General features: G+C 37.1%; 1 long non-coding RNA gene and 1 pseudogene across 2 annotated transcripts; one reads left to right on the forward strand and one right to left on the reverse strand.

The window, feature by feature from the left end:
* The first annotated feature begins 8,091 nt into the window (after nt 1–8,091).
* Nucleotides 8,092–12,758, forward strand: LOC147492824 (uncharacterized). Its single transcript, XR_015199968.1, has 2 exons — nt 8,092–9,011; nt 12,406–12,758. It is a non-coding gene; the product is annotated as an uncharacterized LOC147492824 (long non-coding RNA).
* Nucleotides 8,486–11,747, reverse strand: LOC147492825 (uncharacterized; annotated as a pseudogene). Its single transcript, XR_015199967.1, has one exon. The product of XR_015199967.1 is annotated as an uncharacterized LOC147492825 (transcript).
* Nucleotides 12,759–16,894: the final 4,136 nt, after the last annotated feature.

Raw genomic sequence — 16,894 nt, forward strand, 5'->3', positions numbered from 1 at the left:
TTCCATCGTACCTACCATTGTATTCACCACCACGGTCAGATCTTATAGATTTAATTTTCTTAGAACGTTGATATTCAACTTCAGCTTTATAGGCCTTAAATACATCCAATGACTGTGATTTTTCATGAATTAAATATATATACCCATAACGATAATAGTTGTCTGTAAACATGATAAAATGCCGTTGACCATTCCAAGAAGTCGTAGGAAATGGACCACAAATATTGGTATATATCAAGTCTAAGATACTTGAACTCCTGTAGGCACCAAACTTCCTTATATTTATTTGTTTACCCTTTATACATTCAATACAAACTTTAAAGTCTGAAAAAACAAGGGCACTAAGAACTCCATTTGACACAAGCCTTTCAATTCTCTGTTTAGAGATATGACCCAAATGCTTGTGCCACAATGTAGAGGAGCTCTCATTAATTAATCTACACTTAGTACCATAGTTATTAACATGCAAAGTTTCATTTAACCTTAAGTGAGAAGCATCCAAGTCTAACTTGTATAGATTATCAATCAAAGAGCTCAGACCGATAAGATTTGAAAGAGACTAAATATTCCTTTTTTCCATTTGAACAAGTATAACCGGATTTGTCCAAACAGGAAATAGAAATTAAATTCCGTCTAAAAGACGATACATAAATAGTCTCATCTAAATCCAAATAAAAACCAAACTCTAAGTTTAATCTAAAGACTCCAATGGCCTCAACACATGCCTTATTGCCATCACCCATGTAAATGAACCTTTCGGTATCACTTGGCTTTCGGCTCCTTACACAACCCTGCATGGAAACACTAATGTGAATAGTTACTCCCGTATCTATCTACCATGAATTAGAAGGTACTTCGGCAAGATTTAATTCAGAACAAACAAAACTAAATTCATTACATGCTTACTTTGCTTTCCACTTTGTATACTTTGGACATTCTTTCTTAATGTGACCTGTAGGTTTCTTGCAAAAATAGTAGAAAGTAGCCTGAACCTGTTTATCTTGTGCATTCACCTGTGGTGTCACATTATCTACAGTTCCTTTACTCTTATTATTCCATTTCCTTTTCTTAGTGCCTGATTTGCCATTAGAGGAAATTGCCAAGTGAGCACTTTTAGTTTTCTCTTGTTTCAACCTTTCCTCTTCTTGCACACACTAAGCAATGAGCTCATTAAGAGTCTATTTCTCCCTTTGAGTATTATAATTGATCTTCAAGGGACCAAATTGTGCAGGAAGAGAAATAAGAATGAGGTGCACAAGGAGATCATCAGAGAACTCCAGCTTTAGTGCCCTCATTTTGCCAACAAGATTAGATATTTCCATAATGTACTCCCTAACATTTCCTTTGCCAGTATACCGCATGGTGACAAGTTTGCTAAGGAGCGTACTTGCCTCCACCTTTTCCGATGCAACAAATCGGTCGGCAACTTGGCTTAGGAATTTCTTGGCATTTTCTTCCTTAGGCATTTCACCACGAAAAATTTCAGAAATAGAGTACTTCATTATACTAAGACTAAGGCGAATGGAGGGCTCCCACTTTTTGTAGTTAGCCTTTTCCTCAGCTCCACTATCAGCCTTAAGTTTAGCAGGCTCATCAATTCAACACGTAATGCATAATCCAAATCCATACATCCAAGAACGATTAGAACATGCTCTTTCCATTTTGTAAAGTTGGAACCAGTAAGAACTAGAATACTAGTTAAATTGGCAGATATAGAAGATGTATTCAAAATGTATATCAACATTTGAACATGAACATGACACAAAAGATAACTCACATTAATACACATATGCCATATACTTTAATGCATAGACAATAATAAACTATAATATTATTATGCATTCATTAGTCTAAATGAAAAATAATAATCAAATAAACAAATGACAAGATAGAAAATAATTATAAATCTTTAGTAGTGGGCCTTAATGAGAAAACCTAACACACCATTATAATTCAAGTCTTTGGACAAGCGTTTAAATTCTTTTAGTGTAAGTGGTTCTCTCTAAACACATAAGGCTAATCGACATATGTAAAACAAAGTTAGGCTTGGCCAAACAATAAGTCTTAATTTCTTAGGGGTCGACTATTGAATGCATAAGTAACTCCTAAAATTATTTTACATATATTAATTATCTTATACCGTCACTAATCTGGCCAAAATTGGGCCGATTATTACTTGCATGGATTAAGACGCAACTATATACAATCCAATAAACTTTACAATTAAACCCAAATAAATTTTCCATGAAAGAGGCCACTTAGGCAGCATATCACGTTGAACTTACCCAAGTTTTATGGTTTAGATTGCCAATTTTCAAATGTTTGGAACATGCTATTATTCAATTCTATTAAATAACATGATAATTAATAGTAGAAAAGAAAATTCCAATAGCAAAGTTTATAAATCCAAACATGATCAAACTGAAATTTAAGTCCATCTACTTTAATCTACTTTATTGGGCCCGAAAAAATCTTCGATCTGACTATTTAACTGCCCAAAACGGACTTAAATCGAGTTATATACCCAGTTAATTGGGCCAATAAAAATACCAAATAGGCCCAAAACCGGGTCAAACTAGGTCCAAACATTCAAGATGAGTCGGACCCGTCAGACAAGTCAAACTTTGTTTGCAAAGTCAGACCTTGCATACATGGCCAGAACGAAGCCCAATCTAGTTTATGGGTCGAGTTGGATTTTGGGCTTTTGTTTAGTGTTGGGCTTTTAGGTGTAGGCCTTTAGATCTGTTTTCTCTCGAAACTATTGAATCGTAATTAAAACTCGCCAAATTTTTGATGGCGAAGTTGACTCAAGGACACCTCGAGTCTGTTATAGAAAATAAACCCTTTTTCCTTCGCAACCTTATTAAAGCCACCCAAAATCCTAAATTCTAAAAAGCATACAACCAGATGATGATGCAAACACAAATCCAACCGTAGAGATATAATCTAAAGTGTAGTACGACCCTACCCACCAAATTTCAGCACAATCCAAAAGATAGATAACAAATTTACATGGATTTAAAGTCGAGAAAAAAATCAAATTTTTAATGGGTTATCGGCAATGAATCAAAGCATATTGATCGAAATCCATCATCCACCTTATGAATATGATTCTTGGATAATGAAATTGCGACCGTATGAAACCTTTTTACCGGAATAGCTAGATTTGATGATTCGATAAAAACGAAAAAAATTGAAAACTTTGAAACCCGTTACTTTTATAAAAAAATCGATTTTCACTCAATTTTAACAAAACAAGAAAATAAATTAAACCTTGCATTTTCTTAATGACTAATATGTCTCTGATCCATACCAATTGTAAGGATTTTTCCATAAATTCTAAAAAAATTGTACAATGAAAATAGGCAAATGAATTTCTTCATTTTTTCGTTTTTTTTACAATTCCCGAATCGCATGTCAATCAATAAAGAAAACCAAATTGTAATAGGACATGCCTGAAGCCATAACGTTGATCAAGTAAGTCCTATAAGCAGCGGAACGTTGTTGTCTTCTACTCCAAAACCATTCTTGTGTTCTTTTAGATGAAAAACTATGAGAATAAGGTTAATGTTTGGGGTGAGGACCTCAACTTATATATTATGGGTGTATTTCTATTATAGCCTATCATGATAATAGAAATACGCTTAAGCCCAAAAAGTATCTGCACATATAGTTAAGCCCATACTCACTTTATAGCAGGTGCCGACTAGCAAAGTCGGTAAAACCTTTGGGTGATGATACCAGAGGTCTGGGTCTCGAACCCCGCCAGCATCAAAGAGTTACTGATCTCATTTAAAACAGGCTTACCAATCAAAAAAAAAAAAAAAATACTCACTTTATACACGTGTCATGACCTGACACTTGTGATTTGAGACTTATAAATGACTCGGTCATGTTACTTTAAGATCACAGTTTAGTGATTCTTCCCAATGTCACTCGGACGTAGTTTGACAATTAACAATTGTGTAATGTGTATGATATATGTAGGTACACCTTAAAGAGAAAAGTTCTAACAGAAAATTGATGGTGGACATCAATCATCCGAACTACTAGAAGAGAGCATTGTTAGCAATTCGGGATATGGCAAAAATTCAGTACAGGAATAATTCGAGAATTATTCGGTGATTCAAAAAAACGGTATGGTCAAATATTTGCTCAAAAAATTGCAATACGGCAATTATGCGGTGTTTAATTAATACACGTTTTAAACGTTTGGTTGCAAAAATTCGGAAGCAAAAAATTCATGATATTATGTTAGTAAATATTAATAATAGTTGTCATTCTTTACAACATAACAAACATATCTAAACAATTTAGCTACAAAAATATTGAAACCAATTGAATGGTCCTCATAGGTACTTTTATTTATTTGTTCTTGGATTGAAATTAATGTCCAAATTTCAAAATACACACACACCATGACATGACAATTTAAATATTGCCCAAAAAGTATAAAAGCAAAATTTTTAGATTAATTTATCACTAAAAATGTACGAGTGAGGGACTTAAAGTAAGAGTGAGGACATAAAGTACATAAAAAATAACAAAAACACAACTGAATTTTCATTCATTTCTTTTTCTTTTTCTTTTTTGAGCCGAATTTTTGAAAACTAAAAAATTCGGCAAAATCCGTATTATTCGTTTCAAGGCAAAAAATTGCGAATTATTGTGAATCTTTCAAACATTCGGAAGTATTATACGTTTTGCCCTTCAAAAATTCGATTCGCGAATTATTCGAGAATAATTCGGCGAATTGCTAACAAGGGAAGAGAGTGTTGTGTGCATCGATGGAAGACACTATGGTGCTAAGACTTCTATTTCGCCGAAAGTAAAAGCAAGAGCAGCTGAAGTCACAGGAGAGTTGAAGCTTGAACATGCTTTTTTCAAAGTTGCTATGAAATCGGCAAATCTGACACATACTTATTTGGTGAGCTTTCTCTTATCCCAAAAACTCCATATGCTAACACAATGGATTCTACCACTCAGGGTTCTTTAAAATCCATATTTTCCAGCGTATTTTATTCTCCATTTGGTTTTTGCTATGGAAAGTGATTTTAGGAATTGTAGTTTGTATAAAATCTCCACTCTTTAATTAAACATCAGTTGGTGTTGGTATGGATTTCTAGTTTTTATTTCCTCACAACAATGTGCAAATATGACCACAAAGTGATTGAATATACCCTCTCATCATTTACAAACTTTCTCAAGATATAATCATCCCAAAATACCAAACTAATACGGTTTTCTAATCAATATGTTTTACTCATTGCTCATAGTAGTAGACCTATATGCATTGTCACCAAGTACGGTATGAGTTTAAAACGTTGTATTTGAAAAAAACTTAGTTCATGTTTTAAACGGAACGTCTCGGAAAAAAAATGGAAAAAATAAAAGCGTAAAAAATGTGGGGCATAAAAAATGGGTTTAAAACGTTTAATACGTAAAAGAAACGGTAAAACCGATGATAAAGAATACGATAAATAAGGAGTTTGATTTTTTTATAAGAGTGGAAAAAAGAATAGGCACAGAAAAAAAAAATACAAATGAGAGAAAATTCAAATACATAAATAAGGTATCAAATTATCAATTACATACTTATCCAAATACTACAAGTTTTAGATTCAGTACCAAAAGCACGACCCTAAATAAGATATTACTAATCACCAACCATAATGACATAATCAAGTACTACAAATAAGTGAATAACTTTAAAATTTCCAAGTATTAATAGTCCAAAACAAAACAGAACTGTCTTAATAAGTTAATCTAACAACCACTCTTCAAAAAGGTAAACTCCAAAACCCTTTTTTCTTCTCGCGTTTTCTTTTAGGAAAAAAAAAAGTAAGTTTAAAATGCATTTAAAACGCGATATTTTGAAAAACTCGGGTTTTAAACTGATACAAGACGTCTTACTAATTTAACGGGTTTTAAAAACGTTTTTTTGAATAAAATGCTGAACTTTGTGACAATGCCTATATGCAGTCCCATCCTTTCAATTGGAAACTGGGCATGAACGATAAATGTATATGTCATAGGATAACAATTTTTAATGGCCTATTTGTCAGATTAACTTTGATATCGTCATAGGCACTTGTCGGGGCAAAAACTGTAAGCTACTGATCTACCAAAACACTCTTGAGAAACTGACCTTCTAAATATCACCACCTATAAAATTATGCACAGAATATTTAAGTAACGATGAATTGGTTTGTTTGAGATGTTGAGACTGAACCACTTTTTAGTTCAGTGGCTGCCTACATACTCTTGATGGATCAAGTCTCTGAAAGTCTACGGAGTATAGAGCTTTCAATGTAGTTCTGTTGTTGAAAAATTTTCAATATGTAACCATCTGAAAAATTAGGGAATCTCTGGATATGGATCCTTATCCCTAGTTCAGTTACATTGGATAGAGTCAAAATCTATCCCTAGTTTTCAGGTACATTGGATAGAGTCAAAACCTTTGGATTCTGTGAGATCCGGCTGGGCCTTGTTTTTAGCTGATTACAGGCTTATAGTGAGGCTTGGCCCACATGCCATGCTGTGCCCTGGCTACGAACTCGGGCTAAGCCTGCAGATTTGAAGGGTCTAGTCTGGGTGCCATGTCCAGAGAACATGCCCAGCTAGTCCATAGAGACATTGTGCTGCTGAGCGTTCTGTGCCCTGGCTACGAACCTGGGTTAAAGCCTGCAGATATGAAGGGTCTAGTCTGGGTGCCATGTCTAGAGGACATGCCCAGCTGGTCCATAGAGACGATGTGCTGCTGAGCATGCCATCGAGTTGGAAGTCTCACTACCCACAATTGGTCCACAAAGCCCCAAAATAGGAGGATCAGATAATTCCATGCAGACCATTTATGAGGGTCCACACAGCACTATTATTAAGAAATAACCTGATGATGATTTGGGTAGGTCCTAATATATCATAGGAAATCAAGATGTTAGCTATCTATATTGACAGTTGTCGTATAAAGTTGCATAAAAAAATCCAATTATTTTACAACAAAAAACAAATAATTACCTTGTTGAAAAAATTACCTAATATATCATACTCAAAATAATTACCTTTAAAAAAATAAAAAACAAGGTAATTTTTTACTTTCAATGTTAATCTTTTATAGTTTTATCTATATGATAGTAGAGTTATATAGATAGACTTATAGTATTAGAGTATCTCTAGGTGGTGGTAGTATACTCTTCATATTTGAAGAATGCGAATGAAGAAGTTGGTCGCAAATTTCGACCAACTCTAGATGGTCGCAAATTCGATTACCTAAAAACAACCTAGGCGATATTAACATTGTCGCGCGACAGTTGTAATGTTGCCCATGTATAATTTGAAAACAACCCACGCGACATTAACACTGTCGCGCGACAGTTGTAATGTCGCTCATGTATAATTTGAAAACAACCCACACGATATTAGGAGTGGCGCCAAAGAAAAAAAAAAAAAAACACGCCTACATTATTAGAGAGGCGCGACAAAGCTGTAACCGGGCGGCGTGTGGTGCTTCAGTCAAAGAAGTCAAAAAGTTGTGGGGCTTACATTTTGCAATGGCACGCGACATTATCAATGTCGCGCCGCATCCGCATCCAAATTGCCAAATTTGCGAACAAGAATGCGAATAAGCAGGTGATGTGACCACGAATGCGTCCACCTAGAGTTGGAATTCCGGGAAATTCCAACGCATTTCTTCAAATTTGAAGAATGCGACCACGAATGCGTCCACCTAGAGATGCTCTTATAGGAAGTTAACAATTTGTTGAATTGTTGTAGACTTGTGGACTATATTATGTAGATATATATAGACGTAGTAGTATCAATTAATGACTTAAGTGTTTAAGTAGTAACTTCATCAGTCCATATTAAATTTTTAGTAGTCAACGCACTCTAGTTTTGTGAATTGAAATAAATGTATAATTTTGTTAATCTTTATTGTTTAGACTTTCTAACAAAAAATAAAATAAAAATAATAAAAATAAACTGTATTATTTTTTTTTTGTGAGGTGGGGTTTGCACATAATCGCGCACCTCTAGCTTAGACTCTGTCTCTGGTTGATGTTGTATTCGTTTTGACTGGTAAGACATCTCAGTTGTCCTCTGAACTAATGAGACATGGTGACCCTATTAGTATATGATTCTATTGGCTTCTTATTATCAATTTACGTGTCGTTCTTTCAATAGTCTATATTCACTTCTTGTTATCATTTCAGTTTACTTGCATTGTGGACTAATTAGACATGGTTCCTAGCTTCTTCTTATCAGTTTAGTCGTTAACAAATTGTACAGAAACTCGTTTCTATGATCACTTGGGTAGTAACGACACTGGCTGAATAAGCCACTCTTTTGCACAACTTTAAAAAGCCACTTAGTGTAACGCTATGTAATGACAGAATCATGCATATGTATCCATTGAATTTTACTCCTTGGCATACTATGAATTTTTTCTAACCAGAGAATGTTTAAGTAGTATATAACTGTATAATTTGGCATAGTAGGAATTCTCTCTAGGCGGATGCACATTAAAGATCTTAATTTGCATTGGCATATAATCTTAGTCTAAATTATTAGGGATTTAGGTCGTCATATGATTGACTGATCACACAACAGAATAATGTGTTAAGTGCAAAACTTTAGTGTCCTGACCCAATCAAATCAGTTGGATTTCTAAATTCCCTGTTTCCTCTCAATGTCTCTTTGATATGTCCAAAAGTTTTTCATTTTGTTTCCACATTTGTGAAAATCAGCTGCGAAAAAGGAGAGGTTCATAAACGTGCTGCAATGGTGTTTGCTAATATGCTCACAAGTCACTGTTTGTCTGAATTGTGTTGTTCAAACCTTGAATCCAGAATGGTTTTTACTTCACCAACTTTCAAGAATCCGTCTCCCCCACGGTCCACCAAGGATGCCTAGGCTCTGTAGGTACTCCCAGAGTTTGCGCACGTAGAAGAAGACGAGATGTAAATTCTGCAGGATCTTTCATCCCAGGTCTATATATGCTAGACCAATATCTTGTAAGAGCACTTTTTCCCTCTCTTTTCTCATACTTTGAGTCAATGTGGCCATGTGTGTATTACATTGACAATAGTTTAACAACAAAAGAAATGTGACATAAGTTCTGTACTTTTGTGCCAAGGAGGTCATCTGTTATAGGCCAGGAGAAAAATGTAGCAACTGAACTACGAAGTGCTTTGTAGCTTAAACACCCTTCCTTCACAGTTGTGTTGCTATTGTTGTTTTCTTTTGGGTATTACAGTTTTTAAACTGGAACAGACTATATAAAAATTTGGAAGGTTTCTTAACTTCCTCCATTATAATTACCCTTATAATTTTTGTAGTTGCTTTTAAGACAAGTTTGAGTGTAGAAGGTAAATAGGATCATCTTAGTGAATCGGTAGAACTATTGCAGAAACGTTACTGTGGAACTCCTCTTCACGCGCCAGGGGTTTGGATTTACATTTTTCTTTATCATATACACTTAGTTGCCTTATTTCTGTTAAATCGCTTCCCACAACTGCTCATGTATGAACTCGATCGATCTCCAGGCCTCCTGGAACAACCTCCAATGTCTTGGCAGGTGATCTACATGACAGGACCAGTGAAATCTAAAACCCTTTATAGGACTAAATTATCTGGTTGAAGCAGTAATGGTAGTAGCATTTGAGTGTCCAGCACCAAGGAATCGAGCCAAGAAGTGAAAGACCATAACAAATATGCCATCTCTGTCCATAGGCATGGAGATGTAGTAGCTTGTTGAGTTGAATTCCTTAAAATAGAAGCAAATTGTGCCATTTAGCTCTCAGTTTAACAAAGACGTTATTAACAACTAATGTAATGTCCAAAAAAAACAAGAAGAACGAGGGGGCGATAAACTTTTTTTTTCGCAGTTGAGTTCCTGAAAAGTAAAAACCCAATATTATCAATGAAGTCAACCTTGCAACACTATAATCTTCTGACAAATATGGAATACCAGTTCATCCGCAATGAATATAGAAGCATGGCTGAGTACTAAACAGCTTCACTGCAAAACTTAATTTACACTTAATTGAAATGTCTACAACCTCATATTAGTACGTTGTATACATAATTTAGTGAATTGACCTTTTTTCTTTCCTTTCCTAGCATATGAAACACGGTTGAGGCAGTTTGTGAGACAAGCTGGTGAAGTCCAAGATTGCATGTCCTGAAGCACCTTAAGCATAACGCACCCACAGAAAGTCATCCGCCTTCGCCTACAAGAAATTTCTCTGTACATTCCCTCCCGAGAATCGTGAAGATAATCCTTTGACCATACTGTCTGAATCAAGATTGACTTTCTGTCGTCCCGCTGTCAGATCCTTCTCAGGATCCCAAGGCTTCCAAGGGTGTTTCCCTACCCATTCTTCCTTTTGCTCCTTTTCCTTCGTTTTCTTTTGTCTGGACTTTCTTTTTCTGCGGTTAGCTGACTCTTCTTGGTGCTTCTCCACCAATGATTTAGAACGTTTGGTGACATTGTATTTGTCCACCAAAACTGTATCAGAACTAGTTCTTTTCTTTTCCTCATTGGAAGCAAGTGCTGCGGCTTCATTGTAACCTCTAAACATTTAGCTTCTGGGTTTTGTCGTCTGGAGTATCTGTCCAAACACTAGTATCACCTCGGCCTTCTTTGTTTGTCCGACTAAAAGACGTAGTAGAATGCACAGTAACACCTGGTTTTCATTCAGGAGGAAGCGTTGTCAGCCATTCGTCTCTCTTTGGAGGAATTTTTGGTTCAGCAAGAAGCTCATCATCACCTTCCATTGATATACCTTGCAGCCCTCTCCACTGTGTGGCTTCTCGCATCACTTTTAGCTCAGCCTTAAATTCCTCCTGCTCCTCCTTTATTCTCATTTTGTCATCCATTGCTTTTCGCTTAACTGGATCTTGCAATTCTTTAAAACCCTCGTTCAACTTAACAAATGCTCGATGGGCTTGTGGATGAGAGCACTTGTCTGGATAGACCATAAGTGACAATTTCAGCACCTTTTCTTAATGTTATCAGCAGACGTGTTTCGATTGACTCTAATCAAATCATATGGACTTCCAGTCTCGACTTCCACAATTCTTGCCACCTCTTTAAAACGCTCTGCCTCATTTGATGATGCAGCTTCAACAGCTACAGCCGGTGGTGCAGGGCCTATAAATAAATCATTGTTGAACTCAAATTCAGCGTCCCTTAGCTCAGCCGTAGCTTCTGTTAATTTTGCTGCAGCTAGTAACTCCGAAGAAGGCATTTCAGGACCAATTACCCTTCTTCTAGGAGCAGGGGCTTCCTCAACGACTGGACATCCATCCGTGTCATCTGTTGTTTGCGTAGGTTCAATATTTGACTGCACACCGCTTGGTGAACCAGAATGAGGAAGCTGCTGCTCCCTAGCCATTTCATGCAAGGACAGCATGGGATCAACAACTTGACGTCTCGATCTCTTCTCCAAACTTGTCTCACTAGTCCCCATGTTAACGACCCTTTGGAGAATTAGATGTTGAAGGGAGAGAAAAATTTGTCAGCAAAAACCTAACAAACTTTGCTGGTTATAAAACATACTTGCCTGTTTCCAAATTGGATTTGAAATATCCAAATCGATCAAAGTCCCTCACGTGTCATATTTGGTTTCGCTTGTATTAGTTACATCAAATAGATATCGTTACACACTTACACGTCCTTAAACCTTGGAAAGAGTTCGACCAACTGTCAAAACGGAAATACAGCTCACAGTTTCACACATGACACATACAAGAGAGTCACACTGGTTTCTTATTTCTTCAACTTGAGGCAATTAATTATACAAGAAATAAGCCAAAAGGCCCTAATTCCAGTTTTTATCACTGATAAAACCAACCGGATTTACAAATCATTGGTTAGGACAAGTTAGACGTCATAATCACTAATAAAACTGGTTTTTGGTTTTTAATCATTCAAAAAGACAAGTCCATGTTGACTTGACTTTTTTTTTTAATATCCAATTATACCCTTCTATGTTTCGTAGTATATAAGTCATCATTTATTTGAACTAGAAACAAAAAAATTGGAAAACCATCGAAATGAAGCAAAAAGGAAAACACAAGATCAATCGCTTTTCGATTGAAGATTAAAAAATTGAATCTAGAGATTCTATATTTCATTTGATTCGATTTAAAGGTTTGTCTCAACTTTATTATTCAAATCGAAATTGATTCGATTCGATGTTTGTTTTGATTCATTTTATTTGTTTGTTGAATTAGAAGGTTTTTTTACTGTTTGTTTTTGTTAACTATTTTATTAATATATGTTTATTTTGATTTGATTCGATGTTTTTTTTGTTCGATTCATTATAGATCTAACTTTTTGAGTATGCACTAACAACTGTGCATACCACAATTTTTTAATGATGTGGTTGGTTGATTTTGCAGTGCTATGGATTTTAGTGTGCTACCACCAAATGTCAAGAGGGGTCCTGGTAGACCATGTTTTAAGAGAATTAAGAATACGGGTACAATGCGCAACAAACGTCATAAGTGCCGAAAATGTCATTTGACGGACCACCACAATCGCAAGACTTGCACTGGGAAAAAGAATGCAGACCAAAAGAATGAGGGGCAGTGGAATGAGGGAGAAAGGAGTGAGGCATTCTGATGTTGCAATTATTTTTTTCCAATGTCAGTAAACATAGAGGAAGTTGCACATACATTCAAGTAAACATACATGATTCTCTATTGGATATTCTGTCAGAATTCAATAAAAGTTTATTTTAGTTTGTTGGTTCCATTTTTTGTTTTACGATCTATCCCGGAATTTCATCTCCCCGTCAGTCCACATTATTTTTGTATGTGAGAGGGTATCGTAGTTTTCGTGCACACTTGAAGGGGGTATGTACGGACTTTGGTGCATACCCTCTTTTGGGTGTGCATGCCGACAATTTTGCCTTTTGGTGGTGGTAGTTCATCAACAAAACTAATTGTCACTACCACAATACATACACACAACCATCTCAAGCCGCATTGAAGCAAATCCATAAGGAGAGACAAGTAGTGTGGTTGAAACATTACCGCTTAATTGAAACAATGTATCCTACAATCACATGGTATGCACCCGAGATTTTTGTTTGTTTGTTTTGTACAAAACCACAGCATGTAAACTTGGTTAATGCACAATTAATACTTATACTATATTCAATTGCATGAATTAAATTCATTAAAAGAAAAATATATAATGTAAACCAAAGATTGTAACATTCATTAAAAAAGTACTTGTTTTCAACTTAAATTCATTATCCAACAAAAACATACATCAGTGGCACTTGAAAGTTGCAACTAACAATTTCATCCATTTGGCCAACATACATTTCCACAATCAAATTCCTGTGCGATGTTTGGTTTGCACTGATGTTTGTGCATATCTCACATACCAAGAAGTAGTATGCACTGACACTTGTGCATACCATTTTCTTTGTGATGTTTGGTATGCACTGATGTCTGTGCATATCTCGCATACCAAGAAGTAGTATGCACTGACACTTGTGCATACCATTTTCTTTGTGATGTTTGGTATTCACTGACGTTTGTGCATACCTCGCATTCCAAGAGGTAGTATGCAATGACACTTGTGCATAACATTTTCTTTGTGATGTTTGGTATGCATTGATGTTTGTGCATACTAAGATAGCATACTAAGGTGGTATGCACCGACACCTGTGCATACCAGGGTACTATTGTCTTTTTCGGACAAAAGTCAACTATTGTCCTTAAGAGTGTTTTTGAAATGCGGGTGGGTTTTTTGGTTCATTATTTCAGAATTTTGTCCTTTTTAGTTTTGTCCCCTTAATTATATCTAACCACACTTTCCTATTTCGATCACTTCTCTTTCTTTCTCTCATTCCTTCATGATTGTTAACACAAAACGCACAAGAATTAGAATCATCTCATCTCTTTTTTCTTGCACTTCAAGAAACCCTATTTCCTCTGCACTACTAGTTTCCTATTTCCATTACGATAACTACTCTACTCATTCCTTCATTCATTCATTGCTTCCTTCATAAGTTCATAGTTAACTCGTCTATCAACAAGTGTTCTTTCTCTTTGCCTTGTTACTGCAATTTATCTCTTGTTCTCAGAGTTACTTTATTGCTCACCAGTTGAATTAGTTATCAGTTCTAGTATGAATTGTAGAGAGAAGATGGGTGATCTGGATAGCTATTGGGAAGCTTCTTTAACTCTTACTTGGGATGAATACATTGACATTACACACTCAGAGGAGCACAAAGTCAATGGCCTATTGCCTTCAACAACTTCATTACAAAGATACCAAGTAAAGGCCTACTTCGACTGCATCGATGGTACTGGAAAGCGAAAACAGGATACTAGAAAACATAAAACAACCAAGAAGGTTCAAACCCTTAAAAAAACAGTGACCGATCCCCCAGTTAGGGCAACGTCGTTTAGCGCAAAGAGAAAGCAAACACAGGTTACCAACAAGCACATAACAGAAAAGAAGCTAAAGACACTAGTACAAGTTGTCTCTCCACCACCCACATTGCAAAATCAGCATCAAAATAACATATCAGGAATCAAGTTTGTTTGCAAGACCCCAGAACCCTCAAAGCCGCTAATTAGGGCAATGCCATTCAAGGAGAAGAACAATGCTGTGACTCAAGAAGAGCCAGTAATGCCAGAAAATATGATGGAAACAATAGAGTATTGGAGATAAAGACATCACATGGTTGCAGAGGAAAAACGTATTCAAGACTGCTATAAACCCTGGAGAGAATAGGTGGTTGTTTACAGTAACAAGAGAAATTGAACAAATTCTAACTGATACTGAGAAGATTTGTCTGATGGATGATAAGGACGGCGAATTGAAAGTGTCCATTGTCGACAATCTTGGTGTGTTTCCATGCTTAACTTTCAAGTATTGGCATGGTTTTAAAACATTTGTTTTTAAGACTGAGTGGATGAACTTCGTCGAATGGCATGACTGAAACGACCTAATCTCCACGAACTTCAAATCTGGTCGTTTCGAAAAGAAGAACAAGGGGGAGAACAGAAACTCTATTTTGCCATTAATGTCCAAGAAAAGAATTGAAAGACAAGTACTGCTGCGAGATTACTGGCTATGGATAGTGTCGCAGATGCGTGAAAGATAAAGCAGCTTCATCTCCTTCATGTGTTTATTAGTTTCTCCTATTAGGGTTTCAGTCCTTTGATTGTTTTTTGTTTATTTAGGTTGAGGTGGTTATCCCTATACAATTATTCATAGATAGTGTTAGATTATTTTATTTTATCTCAAGTCAAGAGGTAGTCACATTGGATTGCCTTTTGAGTTATTTTTCATTCCCTTTTCATTTTCTGTGAAAAGTGTTACACCTCACTCTCTCACCCTCTTTTCTCTCTAGGTTTCGCCTCTTTTCTTTCTAGGTCTAGCCTCTTTTTTCTAATGAATCCCCCCTATTCTCTCCCTTTTCTTTCTCTTTATACCCTTCTCTCTTTTCTTCCCAACCATCCATCTATCCCTTGATCTCGCGACACGCCTTCATCCACGTGTAGGGCTGCCGTACAGTAACTTTGATTCCACGGACCGATCCGGTGCACCACCCTTCCGCAGTATATACTACTTCAGGTGCATCTCACTGTTAATCTATCCCATCCCAAATCCTACCACTACAGATGCCCCCTCTCGAGGCCGCGATGCTCCAACAATCGGGGTGGGGGGGGGGGGGGGTCAAGAGTCCCCTCCCTCTCATCCTTCGATGTTCGCGGTCCACGTTACCCCCTCTGTAGCACTGGGCCACGCTTGTCCAACACGCGCAAGGGGTCTGTGCCCTTTCGATTTCTGTGCATCCACGTGTCGCTTTTTGGTTGATCCTTTTTGGTGTCTCCTCGATTTCAGCAACTCCGAATTACAGTTTTACCCATCCCCTTATAAAAGCCAACTCAAACCTCCTTCTCTCTCATTCAGAATTATTCTCTCGCCTTCTGCTTCCTATCTGCTCCTCCCCTTACCTTTGTTTCTCCGATTGGTGGTGGTTACTCTTTGTGCTTGTTCCCCTGCCTGCGCGCCAGCACCGGACCGATTTGTTAGCATTCACAGGTTGGTCTTCTACTCCCACTATCTCTCTCTCACAATGTTTTCTTTTGTTACACTGTTTCTATATCCCTTCTCCCTTTTGAAACTGTTCATTTTCTTTTTCGTCTTCTCTTTCTGATGTCGGGCTCTGATTCCGGCCATTCTTCCTCCACCTCTTCTACTACGGTGGCCTCACCCCCTCCCCTTGATCCATCCGAGGCCCCTTCCACCTCAGGGCAGCAATTTGCTCTTCCTCCCCCGCCGCCTCGTAGTCGTAGACCTAATTTGGAGGCGGTCAAGGTTGCTTATGGCATCCCCACTGATGTCATCCTGGAACACGTGCCTGACCTCACATACTTTCCACACTTAGTCCCTTACAAACTGGGGTGTTTGGTGGCCACGGTCGGGCAGATCGTCGTTGGCTTTCGCTTCCCCTTAACTCTTCTGGATGTCGAGGTATGCAATCACTTCAATATCCCTCATTGTCAAGGCATCGATAATTTTTGGCAAGTAATGTACCCCGCAAACCACTACAATATCTCCGGCGTGCCCAAAATAACATGCCGCAATATGGTCGCCCATTACTATATAAAAAGAAGCACCAAAGATGTCAGTGTAGGTTATCATTCCTTTTGTGTCCGTCCTAAGAAACTGTCGTTTGTACTTCGCGTCACTTCTTCGGACAAGACGTGGCATCACTATCCGCTGTACATATCTAGAAACTTTCTGTCCGCAGATCTCCCCCCTGACTTGACTCTTAGTCATCTTGCCTTTCTACCCAGTGGTGAGTCCCCTTGTATCTTTCCCCCTGTATGTGTAATTCGCTGAATGAACCCTAAT

Source organism: Coptis chinensis, chromosome 6 (genome assembly GCF_015680905.1).
Source record: "Coptis chinensis isolate HL-2020 chromosome 6, ASM1568090v1, whole genome shotgun sequence".
In the NCBI taxonomy this organism is placed as follows: Eukaryota; Viridiplantae; Streptophyta; class Magnoliopsida; order Ranunculales; family Ranunculaceae; genus Coptis; species Coptis chinensis.